Raw genomic sequence first — 26,591 nt, forward strand, 5'->3', positions numbered from 1 at the left:
TAATCATCAAGTGATCCATTCCCTGTTGCTCATTTCCAGCTTCTGGCAAACAGAGGTTGGGGACACCGTCCCTGCCCATCCTGGCTAACAGCCATTGGTGGACCTATCCTCCATGAATTTATCTAGTTCTTTTTTTAACCCTGTTATAGTTTTGGCCTTCACAACATCCTCTGGCAAAGAGTTCCACAGGTGGATTGTGCGCTGTGTGAAGAAATACTTCCTTTTGTTTGTTTTAAACCTAATTTCATTTGGTGACCCCTAGTTCTTGTGTTATGAGAAGGAGTAAGTAACTCTTCCTTGTTTACTTTCTCCACACCAGTCATGATTTTATAGACCTCAATCATTAGCGCCCCCTCCCCCTTAGTAAAAACAAAACTACCACTATCCACACTGACCTCTCCACATGTCAAGCCCTGGACAAATTCAGCACAATCCATCATTGTCTTTCAGGTTCTTCTAAATCTAACCTACACATTTTCATATGGGTGATGTGTTTTTTTACCATGATTTTTAAAAAAAATCAAAGCTCATGTTCATTAGATAAATGGAAGTCCTTAGCAGTATTTACATTCCTTTTCAGAATTATGAAAAATGGTGTGGATACTGTAGCATTTGAAAGTTTAGTCAACAGCTATTTGATACCATTCCTTTAGCAAGAGGCCAGAAGCAGAAAGTGGGTAATTGTTCCTGCTGGCATTCTGTTTGACAACTGAAGTTGTGTTTACTAGCTCTGTCATTCTTCCTTATGTACTAATTTCCAGAAAAAATAACTGTGATAACTATTTGGAAATACATTACAGGCTAATTTTTTTAAATCTGGAAGGTAACTTGCATCTGCAAAAAATGTGCATACATGCACATGTGTGTGAACTAATCAGATACTGGCAAATACCAATCTGCATCTACTTTTGCAATATTTGTGTACATACATATGATTTTAATGCATCCATATTTTGAATGTGGAAGTCAGTTCCAGTCTTTGAGAATATGTTGGTTCAGGGCTCATTTTTTCAACCCTTACCATGCTAAGTAGCCCTTACTCACATGAATATTCTCATTGAGAAGCATTAAGTAGTCCCATTGAAAGCCAATGTGAATAAGGATTGCAGAATAGGGACCATAGAGAGTTATAGTCTAGAGAAGTAAGCATGACTGGATTGGAATCCAGAGGGGCTAGAAGGTAGCAATTCTTATATTATAACTCTGGTTGCACTACTGACTTGCTATGGGGCCTCAAGGAAGTCTTATATCCGCTCTCTGTCAGTTTCCCATTACATAAAATTGGGATGATGATATTTTCCTACCTCACAGATCTTTCTGAATTTTGATTAGAGTTTGCATTTGGGTGGTATTTATTCTACAACAGTTTGAAAATATAAAAAACTATGCAGTATAAGTAAGACAAATAAAACACTACATATACATATTAATATTGTAAATTAAATCGTTTATCGGTCTTCTGGAATGTAATAATAATAGAGTGTATCACTGATCCCTCAAAATGGTACAGTTAACCTATTTAGGTTCAAGGGCCACATTCTTTCCTACACCAACATCTGGTCAGAATGCGGAGGGAAAGGGCCTCAGAGAGCTGATTATGGCCCTCTGATTCTCAAGCCAGGCCTGTGCAAACCGCAGTCTCAATGTGCATTAGAGCAACTTCTAGACTCTTACATGTTGGTTATGGTCCCAGAGGGCCCTACAATGAGGCGGTTGGTATCGAGGCCAGCTCCACCAGCTTCACACCAGCAAAGAGCTTCCTCTTGCTAAGGGAATTCTCAGCTGTCTCAGTTGATGAGACAGAGGAAGAAAATCTGGCCCAGTATGTGTCATTTGGTAATCTCCAAAGAGGGTTCCCTGGGAAGCCTAAACCTTGTTTTAACCTCAATTTTGAGAGGAAAAAGTAAGGGAAAAGTATGAACAAAGAGAACAAATCTCTTCCCAAAATCTCCCAGCTGCCAAATTTGAAATCTCACCTAACAAAAGAAAATAATGTTCATGAACTGGGAATTCCTAAAGCAGAATTAAAAAATGGCATGAAATTTTAGTAGCCCAGGCATGAAACCTACTCATCTCCCCATGATAATCTAAAAATGAATGATAGTGGAATGAACTGTCAAAAATGACACATCCTAGGAGGACGGGGGGGAAAGAATTTTGCAAGATTGTTCTAAAATAAATAAACATTGGACAATATTGTCCACAGCATCAAGAAGGGAGATGATGTGGTGTTATACCAGGGCTGTTCAGAATGATCTATACTGACCATTTCATACTGCATCTAATGCTTTTGTTGCTAGGACTGTGAATTTCATTAGCAGTTCTGAGACAGCATGGTTTCCCTCAGTCCATTGAATAATGCATCTATGAATAATATTAAAAAGTGACTCTCATTTTCATATTGCATTTCTCAGCTTTGTTTAGATATTCTGGCATATGCTGGCATTATTAAGGGTTTTTTTATATATAGCTCATTTATCCAAAGTGCTTTACAATAGTTCGCTAACAGTACAAACAACATTTGGAAAGATCATTAAGTGGTCCGCAGAGACTGCAGAGAGAAGCTTTCAAACTTACACAGAGCTCTTCTTCAGATCTGTGTAAGCTTGAAAGCTTGTCTCTCTCACCAACAGAAGCTGGTCCACTAAAAGATATTACCTCCCCCGACATGGTCTCTCTAATATCCTGGGACCAACACAGCTACAACAACACTGCATATAACAGTTTGCAGATGAGCACTGTAAATATTTGAGCATTCCCACTAGTGCTACTCAATGCCATAGCTGTATATTGCAAACCTGCCCCCTGCTCAGACAGGTATTCATAGAATCTAAAATTAGTGCAATTTCTTTTCAGTTAAATTTTGTTTGCTAAGGACACACAGGGTGCTGTACTGTAAGTAACAATAGAGATTAATTTATACTATATCTCTGCCATCAGAATACAGGTGTAGCTATTTAGGAGAGCTATAAAGAAATGAAGAGGGGAATTTTTGTTTATTATTGTTCTCAGATGGTGTGTTCCTATATTTGAGAATGGGCGCATGGTAAGTTTTTTAGAACCAGAACACTCTTTAATATGAGCAAGCCAGACATGAACTAGCCAGTCTCATTTTTTATCAGATAATGTATCCTCTGAGTGAGTGAGTGAGCAAGCGAGTGAGTGAGTGAGTGAGTGTCTGTATCAGACTAGCTGTTTATTCTTTAAAAAAATACTAGCCTTGTTGAAATTGTTTGAATGTCTGGCTTTAATTTGGGAGAAAACTATTTTAAATGCACTGCTATCCCTTCTTCCTGTTCCTAAATATCTAGGATCAGCTTGACTGAGGGTAGGAAAGGTATTGCATAGTAGGTATTTCTGTTTGGTGATGGTCACTGAAAAAGTCGTTTGGACAATGTGGTCCACCAACTAAAATGAAGTTGTAAAAATACATCTGTGAGTGTACAGTATTCCAGTGTTCACGTCATACTCAAGGGAGATTGATGAAGGTCTAAATTATGGATGGTTTTCTCAGGCAAAACTCTAAACTGAAACAAATCCTGCTGTTCTTCTTCAGACAAAACTCTGTAAAAACAATGGGACTTTTGTCTTTCTTAGGACTGAGTAAAAAACTGAGGAAGGGTTTCAGGATTTGGTCCATTGTCTTCAGTAGGAGCTTTACCTGAGTGAAGGGTGGATACAGTTCAAAAAGCAATTGAGATCTGTGTGGATAATGGAAGATTTCCAGAAAGAAATTCACACCAATTTGATATGTGCCAACATAATGGGATGGCAATAAGACAAACAATAACAACAATAGCAAAAATTAATCATGATTAATCATGCTGTTAAACAATAATGGAATACAATTTATTTAAATAATTTTGGATTTTTCTACATTTTCAAATATATTAATTTCAATTACAACTCAGAATACAAAGTGTACAGTGCTCACTTTATATATATTTTTATTACAAATATTTGCACTGTAAAAGAAAAAAAACAAAAGAAATAGTATTTTTCAAATTCACCTAATGCAAGTACTGTAGTGCAATATCTTTATCATGAAAGTTTAACTTATAAATGTAGAATTATGTACAAAAAACCCCTGCATTCAAAAATAAAACAATGTAAAACTTTAGCGCCTACAAGTCCAATCGGTCCTACTTCTTCTTCAATCAATCACTCAGACAAACAAGTTTGTTTACATTTGCAGAAGATAATACTGCCTGCTTCTTGTTTATAATGTCACCTGAAAGTGAGAACAGGCGTTTGAATGGCACTATTGTAGTCAGCATCACAAGATATTTACAAGCCAGATGCGCTAAAGATTCATATGTCCCTTGATGCTTCAACCACCATTCCAGAGGACGTGCGTCCATGCTGATGATGAGTTCTGCTCGATAACGGTCCAAAGCAGTGCGGTCTGATGCATGTTCATTTTCATCATCTGAGTCAGATGCCACCAGCAGAAGGTTGATTTTCTTTTTTGAGTTCTATAGTTTCCGCATCGGAGTGTTGCTCTTTTAAGACTTCTGAAAGCATGCTCCACACCTCATCCCTCTCAGATTTTGGAAGGCACTTCAGATTATTGGGTCGAGTGCTGTAGCTATCTTTAGAAATTTCACATTGGTATCTTCTTTGTGTTTTGTCAAATCTGCAGTGAAAGTGTTCTTAAAACGAACAACATGTGTTGGATCATCATCCGAAACTGCTATAACATGAAATACATGGCAGAATGCAGGTAAAATAGAGCAGGAGACATACAATTCTCCCCCAAGGAGTTCAGTCACAAATTTAATTAACACATTCTTTTTTTAATGAGCATCATCAGCATGGAAGCATGTCTTCTGGAATGATGGCCAAAGCATGAAGAGGCATATGAATCTTTAGTGCATCTGGCACGTAAATATCTTGCAACGCCGGCTACAACAGTACCATGCAAACACCTGTTTTCACTTTCAGGTGACATTGTAATTAAGAAGTGGGAAGCATTATCTCCCGTAACTGTAAACAAACTTTTTTCTTCTTGCGATTGGCTGAACAAGAAGTAGAACTGAGTGGACTTGTAGGCTCTAAAGTTTTACGTTGTTTTGTTTTTGAGTGCAGTTATGTAACAACAAAAAACTACATTTGTAAGTTGCACTTTCATGATAAAGAGATTGCACTACAATACTTGTATGAGGAGAATTGAAAAATACGATTTCTTTTATTACTTTTACAGTGCAAATATTTGTAATAAAAATAATATAAAGTGAGCACTGTACACTTTGTATTCTGTGTTGTAATTGAAATCAATATATTTGAAAATGTAGAAAAACATCCAAAATATTTAATAAATTTCAATTGGTATTCTATTGTTTAACAGTGCAATTAATGTTTTTAATTGTGATTAATTTTTTTGAGTTAATCGCATGAGTTAACTGTGATTAATCGACAGCCCTACTAATAACGCCATTTGATTTACCAAATCTTAGAAGCTCTGCGGGCACAGCTGTGGAGCTTGTAACCGCTGTAGTCAGAATTATCATCACCATTTGTATTCCAAAGATGTTCACAACGTGTTTGACACCACACGCACAAAGGAAGACAGTCGCTGCCTGAAATAGTTTAAAATTTAGCAAAGTTTACAATCTAAGAGTATCTCAGTTGCAAGGAATTTATGACTTCCCCGGTGAAGCCCATGGAGCTTATAGACTGTGAAAGCCAAATAGTTCAGATATTGATTTCTTTCTTTTTCTTTTCTTTAAAAAGGGGGTGAAATAAATGTAAACAAGAAGCATTAAGATTAAAAAATGAAGCTCTCCAACATCAAGGAAATCCCAAAAGTGAAAAGTGACTTCCACAACTATAATGGTCACATTTAGCTGTCTTTTTCCTCTGTTACATGTTGATTTATAAGTATCTACCAAAAACACAGAGGTTATCAATATACTTAAATTAACATTGTGAGAGCAACTTTAACATTTGGAATCTCTTTTTAGCGCTTGATTTCTCAACCTTAATTTGTTATTAACTCTGCTGCTTTGCCTTTCATCATACTTACATTAGGAAATGACTTGATGCTGTAATTATGAATACTGGTTTGATAAAGGACCTCAGTTACTACACTCCAATGTATGTTCTCCATTTGCATTTCAATAACAGGGCCCTCTGTGTTTCGATTCTGTCCTGCAGGTTTTGGATGATGTGAATTAAAAAAAAGAAATAGGTGAGCCAGGCTACCTCCTTGTTGCCAAATTCTGAACTCCTCAGCAGTTTAGGAGGAGCTGGATTAGATTAACAAAGGTTATTCTTTGCGGTGAGATTCGGCATACACAATTAGAATTAAAATGATTCCACATCAAGACATTGGAGGAAAAACATAGTGAAGACAAAGCCATCACAAGTAAAAATATTTAAGATGGAAATACCAGCTACAGCTTTAATTAAAAGTGTACAATACTGCATGGTGAGAGGCTGAGCCAAAGGATCAGGTCCTAATACAGCATGGCCTATTTTACAGGAGTGCCATTTTGATTTGGCTTATGAATCAGAATACTAACAGCTATGAGGTTTGGACTGGGATCTAGATCTGGATTAGCACTTCCACAAAGTTCAAAAGTGTCCAGAACCAGGGTTTTGATTTGGGCCCATCTTTTCCTTTTTCCTCAATGTCCAACCTCATATTGAAGCTGTTATTGTATCTGACAGCCCATTATTTGATCCCATGCACAGAAACACATATATTTATTTTCTTCCTCTCTCAAAGAATTAGCCCCTTCTTATAACGAAAAGCATGAAGCATGGCTGTATTTGATAGCTCACTTTTGTGGACAATTCTGTTGCTCCTGCAGAATGCCAAGCTGTTTACTTTTATCACTATTTTAGTAACTAAGGAGATACTTAAACTGCAAAATTTGACCAAATCATCAATGATCAGATTTTCTGGGCACAAAAATATTTTGCTTGTATATTGCTCCTCCACCCACATATGCTCTCAAAGTATTTTAAAATCTTGGTGCAGCAGCCTTATTTCTCAGCTGAAATGCAGCTATCTGGAGGTGGAATAAGGCATGCCTTTGGCACCAGCACACTGCACAAAAAATTTGGGATGGAAAATAGCCAACTTTTATTGGCTATAGAACTGAGGTCACAGAAGGAACTGCCCATAATGAATTTCTCATGATTATGAGGCCGGGTAATTGAGTAGCACATCCTCACCTACCGTTATATAGATGCATTAATGAAAATACCAATGGTCACCAGTAAAAAGTCAACATTCACTCGCAGTTACCAGGCAGTGATATATGAAATACTGGAATAGCCCCTTTCAGGGAATAGGAAATTCATTGGAATAGGAAATAACATTGTATGGTAACTATTGGTGTTGGCTGACTTTTTAATGGTGACAATTTCTAATAGATTTTTGTAATACCAGAAAACTGACATATTAAACAATGGGTTTCAGAGTAACAGCCGTGTTAGTCTGTATTCGCAAAAAGAAAAGGAGTACTTGTGGCACCTTAGAAACTAACCAATTTATTTGAGCATGAGCTTTCGTGAGCTACAGCATCCCATGAAGTGAGCTGTAGCTCATGAAAGCTTATGCTCAAATAAATTGGTTAGTCTCTAAGGTGCCACAAGTACTCCTTTTCTTTTTTCTTTTTTATATTAAACAATGTGCATCAGATTTTGCTTTCACTTACACTATCATCAATGGGAGTTGCACCTGAGCAGGATAGAAATGGGTCTTGAATATTTAAATGCCTAAGCATGCAATTTATGGCAATAAAATATGTCATTACATTTAAAAGATAAAAAAAGACATAGGAACATACAAATATAGAATTCTACAGGGAGCACAAGTAACTAACACAAATATTAGATGCACAAAAAAAAATCATACCTCCATCATAGTAACTATTAAACAATTCACTTATGAGGCTCCAATTGTGTGCACTGGGGGCCTGTTCCTGCTCCCATGGACTTACATGTGAGTACAGGTAGGCCATGAGTGCACCAGTTTAAAGTGGTTTCGCATTTCTGAATGAGGCAGGGATGCTGTCATTTCCTCCTGATTTGGTTTTATTAATGCAATAGCATGTGATTGCTTTGGATAAGCACAGACTTAATCTGTTTGCAGAATGGGCCAGTGTTCTATTGGATATATTTCTATCCTGGAATAATAATAATAGTCTCTGCACTGTTCCCTTGGTTGGATCTAATTTTATAATGAGATACAGAGCAATGGGAGGTCTGAATGACAGCAGGACATTGCTGCCTGCCTATTAACTTTGAGGTCAATTACAAATGGTACAACCTAATGTTAAAAGGATCAAAGCTATTTTTTCATTCCTGGTGCTAAAGTAAATGCATCCACAACCACTCTTTGCTTCACTGTTGTTGTGGGTACCAAAGACTGATGTATTTCTAGGCACTGGCTTCAACACCGAGTATTTTTGTCTGCTTCAGCATGAAGTCCGTTTATTTCCCCATTTTGGTATTCTGTGTGACTTTTTGCTTTTAGCTAACTGAAGTTCAGTATACATTTTTGTTTTATTGCCTCCTAGCCCTGGTAATGCTTAGTGTTCACCTACAAAAACTTTCACAGGCTCATGGAGGGGACCTCTAGTGGACATCAAGGGTATTCCTTGCAGTAACGATGTAGCTAATAATGACAGGTTTCAGAGGAACAGCCGTGTTAGTCTGTATTCGCAAAAAGAAAAGGAGTACTTGTGGCACCTTAGAGACTAACCAATTTATTTGAGCATGAGCTTTCGTGAGCTACAGCATAGTAATGCTTAAATTCAAAGTAAGGAGGCATTATCCCTCTTTTAGATAACAAACTAAGGCAGAGGGGTTTAATGATTTCCTCAAGGCCAAACTGGAAGTCAGTGACAGGTCCAGGATTAGAATTCAGGCCTTCTGGACTCCCATCTCTTCATTCATTCCTCTGGATCATAATATTTTTAAGTGATTAATTTGAAAATTATTCCTGAACAGCCATGTAATTAAATATTCATGGTAAATAGGTCCAATGGCCTGTGATGGGATATTAGATGGGGTGGGATCTGAGTTACCCAGGAAAGAATTTTCTGTATCATAGAATCATAGAATATCAGGGTTGGAAGGGACCCCTGAAGGTCATCTAGTCCAACCCCCTGCTCGAAGCAGAACCAATTCCCAGTTAAATCATCCCAGCCAGGGCTTTGTCAAGCCTGACCTTAAAAACCTCTAAGGAAGGAGATTCTACCACCTCCCTAGGTAACGCATTCCAGTGTTTCACCACTCTCTTAGTGAAAAAGTTTTTCCTAATATCCAATCTAAACCTCCCCCACTGCAACTTGAGACCATTACTCCTCGTTCTGTCATCTGCTACCATTGAGAACAGTCTAGAGCCATCCTCTTTGGAACCCCCTTTCAGGTAGTTGAAAGCAGCTATCAAATCCCCCCTCATTCTTCTCTTCTGCAGGCTAAACAATCCCAGCTCCCTCAGCCTCTCCTCATAAGTCATGTGTTCTAGACCCCTAATCATTTTTGTTGCCCTTCACTGGACTCTCTCCAATTTATCCACATCCTTCTTGTAGTGTGGGGCCCAAAACTGGACACAGTACTCCAGATGAGGCCTCACCAATGTCGAATAGAGGGGAACGATCACGTCCCTCGATCTGCTCGCTATGCCCCTACTTATACATCCCAAAATGCCATTGGCCTTCTTGGCAACAAGGGCACACTGCTGACTCATATCCAGCTTCTTGTCCACTGTCACCCCTAGGTCCTTTTCCGCAGAACTGCTGCCTAGCCATTCGGTCCCTAGTCTGTAGCGGTGCATTGGATTCTTCCATCCTAAGTGCAGGACCCTGCACTTATCCTTATTGAACCTCATCAGATTTCTTTTGGCCCAATCCTCCAATTTGTCTAGATCCTTCTGTATCCTATCCCTCCCCTCCAGCGTATCTACCACTCCTCCCAGTTTAGTATCATCTGCAAATTTGCTGAGAGTGCAATCCACACCATCCTCCAGATCATTTATGAAGATATTGAACAAAACCGGCCCCAGGACCGACCCTTGGGGCACTCCACTTGACACCGGCTGCCAACTAGACATGGAGCCATTGATCACTACCCGTTGAGCCCGACAATCTAGCCAGCTTTCTACCCACCTTATAGTGCATTCATCTAGCCCATACTTCCTTAACTTGCTGACAAGAATACTGTGAGAGATCGTGTCAAAAGCTTTGCTAAAGTCAAGAAACAATACATCCACTGCTTTCCCTTCATCCACAGAATCAGTAATCTCATCATAAAAGGCGATTAGATTAGTCAGGCATGACCTTCCCTTGGTGAATCCATGCTGGCTGTTCCTGATCACTTTCCTCTCATGCAAGTGCATCAGGATTGATTCTTTGAGGACCTGCTCCATGATTTTTCCAGGGAAAAAAAGCAGATTTTCCTGTAGTATCTGGCTGATGAATCTTGCCCATATGCTCAGGGTTTAGCTGATCGCCATATTTGGGGTCGGGAAGGAATTTTCCTCCAGGGCAGATTGGAAGAGGCCATGGAGGTTTTTCTCCTTCCTCTGTAGCATGGGGCACGGGTCACTTGCTGGAGGATTTTCTGCTCCTTGAAGTCTTTAAACTTTGATTTGAGGACTTCAATAGCACAGATATAGGTGTGAGGTTTTTTGCAGGAGTGGTGGGTGAAATTCTGTGGCCTGCGTTGTGCACGAGGTCAGACTAGATGATCATAATGGTCCCTTCTGACCTAAATATCTATCTATGATAGCTGGGTTTCTTAGGTTCCTTAATCAAAGGTGAGTCCACATCCTGTCCTGGCAGCTTGTTTCATTTCTTTCCTGTGGTTGACGTTCATTTTTCTTATTCTATTTTAGTAATTTTCATACTGCAGTATCTCTGTGCCTTCCTGCAGTGCATTAGGTAATGTGACTACCACTACATTTCTAATATTTATATCAAATACTACAGTATTGCCAAACCCAAAATCATGAGCTGGTCCCCAAGAATCATGAGATTTTTCAATATATAGAAAAATCTCATGATTCTTGGGGACCAGCTCATGATTTTGGGTTTGGCTATATATATATATATATTTGGCTATATATATATATATAAATTTACCTTCTCACTTCTGAGTCTTTAGGAGTCATGTTTTCAATTTTTTCTCTGAAACTATGAGGACTAGAAACTTTTTAAATAGCAAATATCGAAGCTGAGCTTTTCACATAATCACATGACTCCAGGTTGTACAATACACCTGTCAATCAAATCCTGTCACCACCTCCATTTCGACTTCTTGATCTCACCTTCAAGGCTCTGCATATGGAAGATGTAGTCTGCCCAGGGAATCTGCCCCATTGCAAGGACAGAGACATGAGGCTCTACTTCTCTTGTGAGGCCTGGCTCAGGCAGAAGCAGATTATTGTCAGAAAGCTTGTCAGAACTATGCTTTGATCTGACAAACAAAAATGAAACTTTTTGATTCCGGAACCTCAAAATGTTTTATTTTGATTGGAAATGTCAAAACAACATGTCAAAATTGTTCATATCTTTTCATTCCCCCAAAATGAATATTTCAATTTTTCATCCCAATTCACAACAAAAACAAACAGAAATATCAGAATTTCTTACAGGAGGAAAATTCCTTTTATTTCCCACTTATATTCTCTACTCTGAGGGCCAAGGCAACTGATGTGACATGGGTAATCTTTGCTGGTGAAGGGTTGAAAGAAGGGTCTGAGCTATCTCACTGCCAGTTAATGCTGCCCAAGCAGTAATTTAATGGGTGATAGCCTATGCCTGAATGCCTTCATGAAGAGATTTAATCAACCATTTGCTAGCTTTTGTCTTTCTACTTAGTTCAAAGTACTAAATAATAATTTCAATTTTCTTTCAGGAGAGATAAGACTCTAATGTAAACCACAAGGCTAAACTCTCAGCCAGTCTCCAAGTTTTATCCGAGACTTATCTCCAGTCATCATCAGGTGCTGTCTTTCTGCATGATCTCCCTCCACCTCCCATTATGGAAAATGGTCTCCGACTAGGGCCAAACATTTATTTTTATGCGCCTTTATACTGAAATGCTTTTCCTGGTGAGATTAGATGAATGGATTCCCTTTTATGTTAGGTCATGGCTAACAGAGTCCTATGAAATCGGCTTTAAAGTATCTTTCTGTTAGGTTATGGTTTTATAGCTTATACTATGCATGTTGTTCAGGGTATATTTATATTAATTGTACTAGGAACACAGCCTGATTTACTTCACTTGTGGAAAAAAATTGATTTGATCTTAAAAGAGCATTTATAGGATATTTTCACAGACGGCTGTCCCCCATGCGTCTAAGTATCTGGCCAGTGCTTGCCCATGTGACTTAAAATGAGTTCCATGATTGAACATCTCTCAGTGAAACTCAAGAGTGGTGAGAGATGGGACAAAGGCATAGGTGCTGGAACTATTGGTGCTGGCGGTGCTGCTGTAACCCCTGGCTTGAAGTGGTTTCCATCATTTACAGGGTTTGCAGTTTAGGTCAATGGCTCTCAGCACCCCCACCATACAAATTGTTCCAGCACCCCTTGACAAAGGTTGCTTGAAGCCACAGTTGCAGCCTCCAGCCCAATCCTGGGCCTTTTCTAGGCCAGGTTGGTCCCCCAAAACAGGAGTTTGGGGGCAAAATACATATAAGAGTGGTTCCAATGGCCTCTCCCTGGGCCTGCCTCCAGTAGTCCTTTGTGTGGTGGCCCAATGAAAGTCACCCTGGGACAGGACCAGATTAATTTTTTGTGGACTCAGCTCTAAACATATTTGTGGGGCCCCATGGGGAACGATTGTAAAAGACAGGCGATCGACACAGGAGTTGTCTTTGACACAGCACACAGCTGCGCAGGTTTTATTTACAATATTTACAAGTTTAAGGTGAAGATGGAAGTGGCTGCCATTAGGGTACCAGCCCTAGGGTGAAAAGAAGACTCAAAAGTGTACATAAAAAAATTCTAAGAGAAAAAAATACAAAATAAAACACAGTGGGTAAAAACAGCTAACAAAATCCAAAGTTGGCCAGAACACCAGCCTAGGGTTGCCAGGTGTCAGGTTTTTGACGGAATGCCTGGTTGAAAAGGGACTCTGGTATCACTGGTCAGTACTCCTGATCGAGCCATTAAACGTCCGGTCAGTGGTCCAGCGGACCTAAGGCAGGCTCCCTGTGTGCCCTGGCTCCGCGAGGCTCCCAGAAGTGGCTGGCATGTCCCTGCGGCCCCTAGGTTCTCGCTGGCTGGGAACCTTGGCCAATGGGAGCTGTGGGGCCGGTGCCGGAGGGCAAGGGCAGCGCACAGAGCTGCTTGGCCCCTCCACCTAGGGGCTGCAGGGACATGCCAGCTGCTTCTGGGAAGCTGCCTGAGTTAAGTGCCGCCTGGCCAGAGTCTACACGCTGAACCCCCTCCCATGCCTGTATCCCCTGCCCCATGTGGGAATTCCCTCCCACACCCAAACTCCCTCCCAGAGCCTGCAACTCTCACCCTCTCTCATGCCCCAACCCTCTGCCCCAGTCTGGAGCCCCCTCACACACCCTGAACCCCTCATTTCTGGCCCCACCCTGGAGTCCTCATCCCCTCCTATATCCCAACCCCCTGCCTTAGCCCAGTGAAAGTAAGTGAGGGTGGCGGAGAGCGAGCAATGGAGGGAGGAGGATGGTGTGAGTGGGGGTGAGGCCTCAGAGAAGGGGCAGGGCAGGACAGGGGCAGTGGGTGGGGCCAGGGTGTTTGGTTTTTGTGCAGTTAAGAGAGTTGGCAACCCTACACCAGCCACCGTCACACTATCTCATCCTTCACATTTCTCATATGAACTACCAGGGCTTGAATTAAATCAGTGTATGAAATTGGGGCGGATTTAAAAAATTGTTGAAAACATTTTAAAAATAAAAAAATATGAAAAACTTTAATACATTTTATTTACAGAGTCATTATTCACATTCGTCTTGCTAGTCCTTCCCTCCAGGCAGAGAGGCACAGAGCCTAGGATCTGGACCAGCTGTGCCCCCAAAAGACTGAGCCAACCCGCCAATCAGACCAGACCCACATCCCTCCCCAGACTGAACCCCACCCCCAAACCGGACAAGGCCCACATCCCTCTCCAGACCAAACCCCCAAAATGGACTAGACTCCCCCTTCCAGCCCAAACTGGATCAGACTCCTCTATAAACTGACCGTTCTCGACCTCAACCTCCCTACTGCCCACCAGACCAGGGCTCCTCCCAAACCTCAATTCCTGAACCAGACCTCCCGCAACCTGAATCCCCAGTCATGCTCCCTGGCCTCTGCATTAGAATAATGGCCGAGGCAGGGCCAGGCCAGGGCAAGTGCACGGGGTGTGGGATCTGAGAGCCCAGGGAGGAGGCGCTGGCCGCGCAATCGATGTGCAGACACCACAGGGGCACCCAGCTGGCTGCAGCACACGACAGCTAGAAACCCCTGACCTGGACCTGCTGAACTAGCCACACACACACCCCTGCTTGCTCCACTAAGTGATACGAGCTGCTGGGGAGAGGAGGTGGGGCTGGAGCGGCAGCAGCTGAGGGCTCCTCTCTGCCTGCCTCACTGGCAGGCAGCCAGGAACTGCCTGCTGATGACAGGGGGCGGAGAGGAGGCCTCAGCCAGCTGGCCGAGAGGAGCAAGTGGGCGGTGGGGGGGGGGAGGGGGAGGGAGTGGGGAGGAACCAGCAGGTCAGGTCACGGGGTGGGGAGAAACCCTGGGCTGGCCAGGCTGCCAAGAGGGCCAGTGGCAGAAGGGGATGGGGGGGTGGAGAGCAGCCAGTGCCAGTTTGGCCACAGCACAAGTGAAGCATCAGGCCAGGCCAGGGTCCCTTTTGAGCATGGGCCTGGCGCCATTATAAACCCGGTACTAAGGATGGAGACTCCCTCTGTAATGTGCACAGGCTCGCTTGTATGGCTGCGCCTTCCATGCAGCCCCCCACTGCGGGCAGCTTAAATGTTGCGAAGGGTTTTGTGCTGACTGTCAGAGTGCATTTCACCTCGGACGAGCTGGGAAGAGGAAAGATGAATGTTCAGATCCTGCAGTTGGCACACATGAGACAGAAGGCCTCACTAATGGAAAAGACAGATGAGTTGATTCATAAGCCATTGCTGCATTCCAGCATGCATTACAATGGCTGCAGTGCAATCAGTCAGCTGGTAAATATTTCCACTTTCCTTCCATGCACATAAACGTCTGATGCACTGAACATCTGTTGAACGATAGTATCATTAACAGGACCCTCTATGAGCCACACTGCCTCTGAAGAATCAAGTGCAGGTGAGTATTTCAAATTTCATTCATTTGACCATATAAGGTATTTAAGAGCTTCTTGGTGCTTAAGAGTGTGACAGAATGACTGACAACATTCAAAATATCTTTTGCACACTTTGTGGTGAAATTAAATAGTATAGGCAGGCCGGTAGCAATGTCTATTAAGGTTGCCCAACACTTCCCATTGTAAGACCCTGTTTTCAGTTGCTTTTAACTTTACCAAACCATTTAGGCTAAAATTTTCCATGCGGGATGTCTGCTTCAAGCTGAATATTTTGGGGGGAAATTTAGCCAAAACTGTTCAGCTGTTTCCGAGAATGAGGCTAGGGGAAAAGATGGTGTTTTGTCCTTGTTAAAAAAAAATTAAGCCCTTTTCTTTCAAATGTTTAGGACCCCCAGACCTTGGCGCAGAGAAAGAAAATTTGGCCTTTGTGTCTGAGTTCCATTTTGCCATCCCTATGAAAATTTGCCCAAATTTGGCTGAGATATAATCCTTTGAAAAATCAGTTTGCACGTGATCATTTTTAACAGCTATAATCTCTGAAGGTTCCAGCCTCACTGAGCATGCTTGAGCCTCTCACAGCACCTCGTACCTACCAGACTGCACGTGAACCATCCCAACAGAGCAACTGAGCATGCTCCAGCCTCAGGCTACAGGGATTTAAAAAGGACTTTCCTTCTAAAGCTGGGCATTGGAAAGGAGAGCCAGCAGCCTGCCTCTCCTATGCTCACAATGGCCCCCACATTGGCGGCACATGGGCAGAAGCCGTCTGATTAGAATACAAAGGTCAGACCAAGGGGAGGGAAAGGAGTAGACTGGGATGAGGCATCTGGTAAGACTGGGACAGGAGGAGGGGGAAGTGAAACTGGGACTGGCTGGGAAAGGAGACTGGGACTGGGACCTGAGAGGGAGACTAGGAGCTGCCGGAGGAAGTCAGTCTAGGACTGGTTGGGCAAGAAGACGGACTGGGAGCCAGGAGGACAGGGAAGGCTTGGACTGATTGTGCAGGGATGCTGGGATTGGGAGCTGCCGCGGGAGAGACTAGGACTGGGAGCCAGTGATAAAAATGGTGGGGTATCTGAGAGCCAGTTGTCTGGCAGGGGACTCTGAGATGGAGAAAAGGCTGGGGTCTGGCTGGGCAAGGAGACTGGGGAAAGGGAATTGGGGCAGGAGTGGGTAGCTGAGACTGGTTGGGCAAGCAGATTGGGACTGGACGTGTGGAGGGGGAATCACTTGGGATCAGGGTGGAAGATTGGAACTCAGACAGTGAGCCCAGAGCGGGAGACTAGGACTGGCTAAGCAAGGAGACTGGGGTTCTGATGAGAAGCCTGAGGAGTGGAGACTAGGACTGGCTAGGTGAAGAGAATGGGCCTGGGAAGAGGAGCCTGGGTCAGGAAGAGACAGGACTGGGACAGGACCAGGTTAGAGGGGACAGGAAAGAAGGGGGTCAAGCTTGGGGAAATAGAAGAGTCTGTGCCTACTAGAGTACACTCCCCTTTAAAGCCTAAAATGGAACCCAAGATTCCCGAGTCTCACCATTCGTCTGCTGTCAGCAAATATCTGTGAAATCTGCTGGCAAAATGTCTCTCGCATCCCCATCTAGTTCTGGCCCAGCTAGAAGATGACAATTTACTGTTGGTGTCATTTATTACAGTAGCTTAAATGGCAGAGGTCTGTGCAGTGGATCTATAGTTTCCAACCCTGCTGAGGAACCATGCATGTGTCAATACGATGCCACCTGAGAAAGTTTCTTTTTTGTCAGTTTGCTTTTTATGTGATCGTATAAAGACTACAGACTATAAGTATTGTATCATAATGCATACACACGGGACACTTGCACCGGCGACCTTAATTCTGGCATTTCCTAACTTTTGAGTGGTTGACTTTCAAACCTGAATAATGTTCTTTTAATGTAGTTTTTTGTTGTAATATAATATATATTATTGGGAAAAAAATACCTGAGTATTCGTCATGCCCTTTGCACTGCTTTGCCATTACCGGCCTTACATCCTTCTGGAAGGAATTATCCAGTGATCGCTGTTCAGGTGTAGTAAGCTATCTCAGGTTTCCAATACAATATCCTGATTTTAGGTGCTTGTCCCTCGGAAAGAAATAATAAGTACCAGACGCTACACAGGGACACCTGCCTGCTTACCAAAAGAGCTGAGAACTATATATCTGTAGTCTTTATTAAAAATCTCCCTCAAGAACAAGAATATCCACCCCGATTGTATTTGTCAAATATCTAGAAGAAAGATGAACTGTTAGAATTCACATTTAGGCTGAGAATGTATTAATAGAGCCCGTCAGTTTCCAAACACAGGGACCTAAACTTTATTTGATATGAATGTATAGGTCCCATTAATGGTGAAGGGAATTTGAACTGACTAATTACCGCCCCCCCCCCCCCTTTCTTGTTGGGCATGGCTTTAGAAGGCTTGTTTTTCATCTGGGAAAGACCTTTTTGGCTGCTCATTGAGAGTGAAAATCTGCAAGTGAGTGCACAACCCACGTAAGCAGGCCTTGTGTTCAGCTGTTTACAAGTGGAGCTGAGGAAACAGTCCACAGCCCTACCCTGCACTGGCTGGCTGCTATTATGGGGGTAGAGTTGCTAGATGTCCAGTTTTCAGCTGGAATGCCCAGTCAAAAAGGGACCCTGGAGGCTCCGGTCAGCACTGCCAACCGGGCCATTAAAAGTCCAGTCGATGGCGCTGTGGGTGTAAGGTGGGCTAGTCCCTACTTGTCCTGGCACCAAGCTGCGCCCTGGAAGCAGGCAGCAGGTCCAGCTCCTAGGCAAGGGGTGGGGGCCATGTGGCTCCGCACACTGTCCCCACCCCGATCACTGGCTCCGCATTCCCATTGCCCGGGAACCACAGCCAATGGGAGCTGTGGGGGCAGACAGTGCCTGCATGTGAGAGCAGCATGCGGAGCCTCCTGGCTCCCCTTCCTAGGAGCTGGACCTGCTGTCCTCTTCTGGGACGCAGCATGCTGCCAAGACAGGCAGGGAGCCTGCCTTAGCCTTGCTGCACTGCTGACCGGGAGCCACCCGAGGTAAGCCCGTGCCCCAAACCCCTGTCCCAGCCCTGAGCCCCCCCAAACCTGGAGCCCTCTCCTGCACCCCAAACCCCTCACCCCCAGCTGGAGCCCTCACCCCCTCCCATACCCCAACTCCCTGCCCCAGCCCAGATCTCCCTCCCGCACCCTGAACCTCTCATTTCTGGCCCCACCCCGGAGCTTGCATCCCCAGTTAGAGTCCTCATCCCCTCCCACACCTCAAAAACCCCTGCCCCAGCCCAGTGAAAGTGAATGAGGGTGGGGGAGAGCAAGCCACCGAGGGAGGGGGAATGTAGTGAGTGGGGGGACTGGGCCTCGGGGAAGGGGTGAGGAAGGGGAAGGGGCCTCGGGGAAGGGGCTAGGGTGTTCGGTTTTGTGCAATTAGACAGTTGGCAACCCTATATGGGCGGGCAAGACAAGGTTTCATCTTGAGGCACGTGCAGTAACCGTTTAATAACCATACAGTCTACCACTGAAATGTTATTTATGTATTATTAGTCTCAAGAAAATTGGCTAACCATTAGGTTTGTTTTCATTAACTAGCATATTATGCATATATTTTCAGGAAGGCCACAAATTATAATAACTTTTGAACTGAGTTTCACTCACTTTCTCACACACACACACACCATCAACAACTACTAGTAAGAGCGGTGAAGTGACCTGCCTACAGTCACACAAATCAGTGGCATTGCGAGGAATAAAACCTAGGCTGCTTGATTCCTAGTGCAGTGCCCTAACTACTGGACTATGCCACTTAACATCACAATGAGCCAGCTTATTGGTTAAAATATTTACATCCTATAGGAATTAACCACTGTGACACAAACAATAACTTCTTCTGCAGTGGAAATGGACAAAAGTGCTAGTCGTCTGAGTAATACAGCCAGTATCTTGGGGGTAATTATTCAGAGACAGTTGTCCCTGTTAACCATGCAAGCTCAGGTTTCCAATACAATATCCGGAGTTTAATGTGCTGATGTCTCAAAATATAGGTCCCAAGCAACCAAGTCTAATGGTATAGAATAGACATTATTTTAAGGTCATTTTTAATATGTCTCTTTTATTGTTCTTTCTCTTTTTATTTCTTCTTCTGTGCCTGAATAGGAATTTTATATGGCTCCTTTGTTTCAGTCTTGCTTTTTATGGTTGTGGCCCTTTTCTCTTTCCCCTGCTGTGTTGTAGCTTATTACATTATATTGTCTTATAAAGCTACTTAAATAGTTTCCTCCATCTGTCGCTGGAAATCAGGGTTTCAATAAATACATTTATATTGCACTTTTAATGTTTCTCCTTTTTATTATCTGCCCAGAGGATGAGGAGAAATGGGGCTAAAAACCACAGCGCACATCCAAGGAGATAAGTCAATGTGGGGAATGCAGCTGTCAGGATGGTTGAATGATATAAGGTGTTGCCTTCAGTAAATGTGGGCAACTGCCTTATTCCCCAATGGATCAGCAGCATCATTTCCCAGTAACTCTGGCTCCAGTTTCTCAGGACAGGCAAGGGAGATCAAACAACAATTACATTTAGTGCTAGCTTTTCTCCATCACCTTTCTTTAAGCCAGTGGTTCTCAAACTGTAGGTCAGGACCCCAAGGTGAGTCATGACTCCATTTTAATGGGGTTGCCAGGGCCAGCATTACACTTGCTGGGACCCAGGGCTGAAGGTGAAGCCCAAGCTCCACTCAGGCGAGGCTCAGGTTCTACCCCCCCTCCCAGAGTCATGTAGTAACTTTGTTATCAAAGGGGGGGTCATGGTGCAATGAAGTTTAAGAATCCCTAAAGCGTAGGTAGTGTGGGGCCGTTATTCTGGCAGTGGTTTATTTGTAAGGTAGCTAGTTTTATGCCTCTCAATAATTTATGCCTCCATGTTGAAAATTGCCATCTGAAGTACCTTTTACATTTACTAATGCACCTCAGCTTTTGAAAGCTGAGACAAATCAATCCTGGAATACTGAACTCTTAATGATGCCATTTAATATGAAATTCTTATCTTATTGGCAGCTCGCTGGGCCTTATACAAACCCTTCTAATTGTTTAACACAGCTGACTGATCACTGGACAAGGAAACAAAGTTCCCTTTCAGTGAAGTTCAAAGCCCTGAAGGAGGGCGGCTGGGGATACCTACATGCTCTGCAAAGGTCCCTGTCTTAGTGAGACCCTGCAGCGTCATCCTTTTTTATTATCTCCATATTGGTAACAAGATATGGATGTTGCCAATACAATATGACTTTTGTATCTTGTTAGCTGAGCATTCTTGACCACAGAATAGGTCATTCTTGCAAATGATTTGCTCATCTGACTACAAGCAGCCTTCCAAAAACTATCACTGCAATACAAAAGTTGCACAAGAGAGAAATCTCTGTCTTGGTGGATTTGATTGTGTGTGTGATGTATAGATAAAGATATGGAGTGTTTCATTTGAAACCTCCACGTTGCATATTGTATGCAGGTCCTAATAAAATATGAAACATTTAACTACAGTGAGTGATTGCGCTCATTTCTTCAGGACCCTAAAGCTGTGATAATTGGATGAGGGTGTTTTGTGAAAAATGGTGAGTGAGAACAGGAATGTTTTGAAGAAACACATTGGAAAAACCTGTAACATGAGAATGAAATGCAGTACCTTTACACAGGTGTCTTAAATATCATCCATAAGGAGCGTGTTGCCCCTCCAAAGAGGGAGCTGCTTCTGGATATTATGAACGACATCAGGAAATTCCATGTTATAGAAACAGGCTTCTTTATAAATTGGCTGTCGCTGCTCTGGATGATTAACATTATTGTTTCTTAGTAAAATACAATGGCTATGGTTAATTATTATTCACTTGGAAGTGTCCTACTAGACAGCCTCATTTTCTCTCATTCTTGCTGTTCCGGGCAAAAATGTTATCATCCTTGGGCTGACTAATTAATTCATTATTTGTCTGTCTGCCTGATAACCATCACATAGGGCCGAATTCTCAGTTCCATGGAGGCCCCTCTATGCTACTCTAGCAGCATAAAGGGGTAGAAACAGACCCTTGAGAAAATATTTTTTGTGTGGGGAGCCTCCCTGGCCAGTGTAGAGCACCAAGTCACCAGTGCACAGGTTGAGGAAGGAGCAGTGAGAAGGAGGGAGGTCAGCAGTTAGATGTAAGGGCAGAGTATGGTCAGGATACAATATGTTTTGGCTATTATCTGCTTCCCAAAATCCACAGAGGACTGTACAGCGCCATAGTAGCCTCTAAAATACAGCCACTTTTGCACCCCATCTCCCTTCCTGTCTAAAATGCAGACTGAGAATTGGGGACATAATTCCTGTAGCTTCAAAATCTTTGCAATCTTTCCAAATCCTAGTATAAATTCATGTCATACTGCACTTTTGGGTGTCATTCAACTGTCCATATTGTTGACATTCTTGTTTCCATGGTTACTAATGAATTTTAAAGGAGAAGTAAGTGAGGGAGTGTAAAACTGAACTGCGAGCCGTAATAAAATATCTGATGGATGGGCATGTGTCAAAGAATTTTCTTTGGTTGTTTTGGGGAAGATCTGCCTCCCCAACTTATAGCACCACTATTCATGAGGTCAAACCAAATTCATGGCCATAAAAACTTCACAGTGTCTCCCATCATCCATCCATCTAAGTATTAGCAGCATATATAGCATCAGAAGGGGAGGGGATAGGACATGCATAAACCCCCCAGGGATCAAGTGGTGGGAAACCACCTTTATTTCCATCCCCCCAAATTCCCTGATCCAGCATCTCTGAGGATATGCCACAAAGGGAGTCCAGCCACAAAGGGAGATTACATTAAATGGCTAATTCCATTTGGTTTGGCTCCTTACTACTTAGAAGACTAATTGACTTGTATGTTGTGGGTGGGATTTGATTTTTACTGCTCTACAGTATAAAATATTTTCACTGACGGCAGTTGCTGTACTGTAACAGATTCATTTTTCAAAAGTGGTCAGGCAAACTGCATACATAAATGCTACAGATGGGCATGTAAGAGTGTGGCACAAAAAGAGCACTCTTGTTTAGCGCTGCTTACGTGCCTGTTTACACAAGTAGCTGTGGAACGTGCGCAGGTTATTTAAGCAGCCACGTTTGCAAATGAGACCCATGATCAATTTGCAACAGATCAGATTTGCAAAATAATGATGTATGCTATTGGCTTATCAGTTGTGTCTATGCCATTAAGGCAATAGGGGAACTGCAGCCAGTCTGGCATTTCTTAGTCTGCTTCTATCACTTATCTTGTACTTGGGAATAAACAGGTGTAGGTTGGTATTTTACACTCGCATTCACTTCCCTGTAAGAAACACTAAATTGGAGAAACTCACAAAAGTATGGCACATAGCCACATTTCCCAACCAGGTCAACAGGTGTTTTATTGAAAGTCATTGGTATGGAAACATGGACCTGTGGTCTTTATAGGCTGATACGGCTATAAAATTGTTGTAGCTGTTGTAATGGTTTTACGGAAAAAAAGAAAATGCTTAAGGTGGCAGTGTGGTTGTTTTTTTTTAATTGAACTGAAAAATGTTTATGCTATACGAGGTGCTGGGCCAAAATAGGAGTATTTCATGCTTCTGGAAATATAACTAACATTTCAATGAGAAAGAAAGAAAGGAAGAAGTGTTGAGTGCATTACATTGTTTTATTGCACTGAGATGCTCTGTGCCCATATACCTTGGTAATAGGTATGATATAGGAACTTATATAGAATAGACTTGGAAGGGCTAGCTTTTGTGGGGGAAATATTTTCTTCTCAGCAAATTTAAAGCACCAAAATTCTGCTGCTTAGTTTGTCATGAGAATTGGAGGCATTAATTACAACTGCATTAATAGCAATGTATTATTATTACCGTAGCACCTAGAAGCCTAGTCATAGACCAGAACCTCATTGTGTTAGGTGCTGTACAAACATAGAACAAAAAAAATGACAGTCCCCACCTCAAAAAGCTGACAATCTAAGTATAAAATATGACAGTATATGTATTCAAACAGATAGATGGGGTGTAAGGAAACACTGAGACAATATTGGTCAGTATGATAGGCAGAGGTCTCAGCACACCAGCAGCCCAGCCATATTAAGGTTTTCCATATCATGGAACAGGAGAGTTTCAAGGAGGGATTTGCAGGTGGACGAGGTAGCTTTTGCAAATGATTATGGGGAGCTCCTCCCAAAATGTTAGGGGCAGCATGGAAGAAAGTGAAGACAAGTAGCTTCTGTCTGAGACGATAGACTAAAGGGAGTTAGTGGAGGGCTGCAAAGAGAAGGGTGACATGGTCAAAGCAATGGGCTAGGAAAAAGATCTTTGCAGCAGGGTTCTGAATGGATAACGGCGGGGTAAGTTTGTATTTGTCAAGGCCCGAGAGAAGGATGTTGCAGCAATCAAGACTAGAGATGATGAGAGACCGGACAAGAGTTTTAGCTGGGCAGATAGGTGAAAAGGCTGCATTTTAGAGATGTTATGCAGACGGACTCCTGCAAGATTTAGACTAAGGCCTGGTCTACACTGTGGGGGGAGGGGGAAATCGATCTAAGTTATGCAACTTCAGCTACGTGAATAATGTAGCTGAAGTCAACATACTTAGATCTTCTTACCTCACTGTCTAGATGTGATAAATCGACCCCCGCTGGATCGATCACTGCCTGCCGATCTGGCGGGTAGTATAGACATACCCATAGTCTGGATGTGAGAACCTAGGGTGGTCCCAATTGAAGATGATGCCCAGGTAATGGGCTTGAGTGACCAGACAGATGGTGGTGTTATCCACAGTGATCAAGAAAGGAGATAGTGAGGAAGGCTTGGATGGGGGTGGGGGTGGAGATGAAGAGCTCTGTTTTAGCCTTGTTGATCTTGAGTTGACTATTAGCTATGCATGAGGAGATGTCCGAAACAGGCTGAGATTCCAGTTTGCATGAAAGGAGATAGGTCTGGAGTAAAGAGAGAGATGTGTGAGGTGTCAGCATAGAGATGACTATTGAATTTGTGTTTGTGGATAAGAAGACAAGGAGACCGAGGACAGAACCCAGTGAAAACCCCCCACAGATCGTTATAGGGGGGATGAGGAGGATCCTTTGAAGAAAACGCTGAAGGAGTGATTGGAAAGGCAGGAGGAAAACTTTTGTTTTGATTTCATGGTGTGTAGATGAAAAGATATGTCATTTGGTTTTCTTTGTACTACTTCTTCGGTTAGCAGGGTATATTTAAATGAGATGATTTTTACCACTATAGATAGTGTTCTGTTTGACAACCATAGAATTTTGCTCCCTGAATTTTATTACAGTCCCTTCTGAGCCAGACCTTAGAGGCACTTTGTAGCAGCTTATTGGAAGCATTCATGCTGCTGTGATTTTATAATTTTAGAATCTTCAGTGTTTGTTAGTCATGGGTGTCACCCAGCTAAATTTAGCTGACCACAATGAAACATACCCAAATAACTTTATTTCAAAATTCCATTATGTGTCTAGACATCCACCCATTTTTGAGAGGTGTTGAATTAGCTGTGTGACCCTGCCCAGGACTATTGGGAAATAACACGCACATCTGCTTTCTTGGCACCAGACAAAAAAATGCACTTACTTACACACCTAAATGCTGACTCTTAGGAGCATAAAAAGTGCACAATATTTTTAAAATCTAAGTACTAACATTTAACTAGTTTCTGATTCTTCTCTCATGTAGACCAGACTTGGCTCTATTTAATGCAATGGAGATGTTCCTGGTTTACAACAGTGTGAGAACACAAGCAAGCCCTTAGTACTATAGAAATCAGCAGTGGAACATGTCAGTATCTTGGGCCAGAGTCACAAAAGGGCTGACTCAGCATAGCTTCTATCTGTCTTCAATGGAGATATACCTATTTGCATAATTTGAGGATCTGGCCTCATGTGTTCATAAACCAGCTGTTCTGCAATTTGCTAACTTCCCAGGACCTACACTTTAAAAGAAAGATATTTAATTAATTAACAGCCCCTGCCCTCTACACACCTTTAACATTTGAGTTGACTAGTACATTCCTACACTATTCCTATGGTGTAGCTATATTTACTTTGCAATGCAAGAGAAGTTGCTAGGGTGAAATTTTGTGTCATCCCGAAGAAGGATCTCCAGGTACATGCCAGCCTTATATTAACTATATCAGTAGCAAGTACTGTGCCTCACTTTCAGCTATGTTCATTATATAACATGGCAGTGTAACTAGACATCAAAGTCATCACTCTTTCTGTTAAGATCAGCAATTTACTCATCCCAACCAAAGCTGGTAATCTAGGCTATGTAAGCAAGCTACACCATTTACAGGGGGAGTTGATTGATAAAGAAATAGACAAAGGATTCATCATGGATATTGATGGACCCGATTCTTGCAACTTCTGTAGTCATTAAACACCTGTGCAGTAAAAATATAAAATGGGAGCAAGACACTACTGTGATGTAGTGGTGGTTTACGCCCTTGTTGTACTCTCTTTGCACATGTATAAATGGCTACATAAGGTGCAAGGCAGTGGAGAATCAGACCCACATCTTCACTGTAATGATGAAGTGAGCAGAGATCCACAACAGGTAACCTATTTTTTAATCAAGGGAACTCTGTGGGTCAGGATGCTGTTCCTTGCTGATACCTTGGAAAATAAAGTTTACCCAACTTTCTGATTTGTTCAATAGCATCTTTAATAAAAATGTCTTGAAATAAGTGGCTAGGGGTAAATTATTCAAGCATTCTTGAGTTGCCCATTAGCAAATTACACTTTTCCCTCAGGACCAGTGCTAGAATTTTTTTCACTGCCAAATTCATACCATAGCCTTGGAATCTGCATTAACAGTTACAGTTGTCTTAGGAAATCCTAACTGCCAGTGCCTATCTGATACCCCTGTAGCCTCCTACACTGGCAAGGTAGACAACATTGACATGTCATCAACACTTTTTCAAAAAGTTATCCTGCTTCCACCTGGCCAATTCACTCCATTTTATCCATCATATTGTATTAGCAATCCAGTAAACAAATGTGAAAGTAATTAGAGAATCTTTATTCACAGATTCACCAAGGCAGTAAATTTATCTTTGTTCCGAGCCAAAGATAAGTGCAATAACAAAAGCAAAACTACCCAAAACCATTCCTAAGAAAACAAGTTTGTGCTTCGATACAGACACAGGTCAGATCCTTGCTTCCGCAAAGACTGCTTTATACTGATCCAGTGATGAAAAGCAGCTTTAAGACAGATTAAATGGCAAATAGAGGTTTTGCCCTACATGGGGGAATC

At 42.4% G+C, this 26,591-nt stretch overlaps 1 protein-coding gene across 2 annotated transcripts in view; it reads left to right on the top strand.

Moving 5' to 3' along the window:
* The window catches only part of LOC125636366 (uncharacterized), a 43,922-nt gene that overhangs the window by 13,171 nt on the left and 4,160 nt on the right, over positions 1-26,591 (top strand). Inside the window, exon 1 of one of the 2 annotated variants that reach the window (XM_075128241.1) lies at positions 15,123-15,281. The exons of the other annotated variant lie outside the window; for it this stretch is intronic. The gene's annotated coding sequence lies outside the window, so the exon portion shown is untranslated. Of the gene's footprint in view, positions 1-15,122; positions 15,282-26,591 lie in introns of those variants that run through there. 2 annotated transcript variants of the gene reach the window in all.

This window comes from Caretta caretta, chromosome 5 (assembly GCF_965140235.1).
Source record: "Caretta caretta isolate rCarCar2 chromosome 5, rCarCar1.hap1, whole genome shotgun sequence".
Lineage (NCBI taxonomy): Eukaryota > Metazoa > Chordata > Testudines > Cheloniidae > Caretta > Caretta caretta.